This window comes from Elaeis guineensis, chromosome 4 (assembly GCF_000442705.2).
Source record: "Elaeis guineensis isolate ETL-2024a chromosome 4, EG11, whole genome shotgun sequence".
Classification (NCBI taxonomy): domain Eukaryota; kingdom Viridiplantae; phylum Streptophyta; class Magnoliopsida; order Arecales; family Arecaceae; genus Elaeis; species Elaeis guineensis.
The window spans coordinates 129,666,264-129,667,884 of NC_025996.2; the positions used below are offsets into that span (position 1 = coordinate 129,666,264).

A 1,621-nucleotide genomic window follows, 5' to 3' on the forward strand; every position below is an offset into this window, starting at 1 on the left:
TTTTCTACTGAAAATCAAACTACGAATGAAAAAATAATTAGAAAAACTTACAAAAAGCTCCTGGCTCCTTGTCGTCTACTCTCCTAACCATCGCTGGTGGGTCCACTGGTAGATATCGATCCTACCAAGAAGCTTGCCACTCTCTGCATCTCTCTATAATTTAAAAATAATTAATTAAAAAAATTTTAAATAGTTAAAGAGTTAAAATATACTAATTAGAAATTACTTGCTATCTGCTTCATATGACGAGCGAACGACCTCGAACCCCCAAAATGTGATACGATCTGTCTCGTCTGATTTATGACGTTCTGGGTACATCATCTCTATATAGTTAGTAGTCAAATTAGTAGGTAATAAACTGAATTTAAGAATAAATAATTCAATCATTAAACTCTAAAAAAAAAAGTTTAGACGTATAACCTGATATGTCGGATCCTCGTAATACCGGCATATGAGAGCCCAATCATCCATAGTGATGCTGTCATAGGGCCGCTGTCGTGCTACCTCCACCCCATGATCTTACATCACATGGTACCAATGCTGATGGATGCGGTGGCGATCCTTGAAATGCAAATATAAATGAGTGTCTACAATTCGCCGCATGCGATCCTCCTCAAAATCAATAATATCAAATACACTCAGCCAATAACAAATATTAGAAGAATACCGTGCTAATTAAATATTCATAATATAATTTTTTTTACTTGTAATTAGGTATAAAAAATCTCTCTCTGAGTCTGTACAATGTGATGCCAATCACAAAGCATTACGAGGCATAGCTGCAGCATATGATGCTCAGCTCGATCTGCCATAGCTTGCACCATCCCCTAATGGGCCTAGTGTAGTTGGGTGGTATCTCAATACGGAGATGCTATCCCGAGTGCTCGTATCTCCAATGCTCTAGAGCAAGGTTCTTCGATGGACCTTCTCACCTCACCACTAATGAAAATTGATTTGAAATAATAATAAATAAATTATTAGTGTGATAGCTATCCAAATTTTAAAAAAATCAAATTTTATTAGATAAAAAATATAATAATACCACTTAGACCCACTTCACTCAGACCCGCTTCACTAGGACCTGCCAGTGCAGGACCTTATGGTGACGGAGCTGGTGCGGTAGTGAAAATAGGTGAAGATGCCTCAGCCTCAGGAGTAGACTGTGAATGCGAACATCATCGTCTGTCTCCTGGTACCATACCTATAATTCTTGACATATAAATGAATATAATATTGAATAATAATAACAAAAAATAAATTACATTCTAATGAATAGAATTATATCGCATACCATTATTGTAAGAAAAGATTGAACAAAGAATATAAATCTACTCATCAATATTCGTATCTTCCTCGATGTGTAGGTCCTCCTTCGAATCATAATATTCGACTAATATATCGTCTTCTATCTCATCATTATTTATGAACTGATCGTCGCCCTCTGACTTATCAAGATTAAATACAAAATCAGCTTCAATTTTGTTGGGCAGTAGATCAGCCCTATTCAAAGGAGCTGTTACAAGTTCTTCATCAACAAGAAGCTCGATTAATGTTTGTTCTTCCTCTTGAAAAGCTTCCTCTTCATATAAATCTAAATTTTCATCCATCTCTAATTGGGTTG

The 1,621-nt window shown here is 35.8% G+C and overlaps 1 long non-coding RNA gene across 1 annotated transcript in view; it reads right to left on the reverse strand.

Moving 5' to 3' along the window:
* Window positions 1–948, reverse strand: part of LOC140857020 (uncharacterized) — a 1,356-nt gene extending 408 nt beyond the window's left edge. Inside the window, exons 1-3 of the long non-coding RNA XR_012140499.1 lie at window positions 421–948; window positions 227–323; window positions 52–153 (exon numbers count right to left, since the gene is read on the reverse strand). This is a non-coding gene — a long non-coding RNA (uncharacterized lncRNA). The remainder of the gene's footprint in view (window positions 1–51; window positions 154–226; window positions 324–420) is intronic.
* Window positions 949–1,621: the final 673 nt, after the last annotated feature.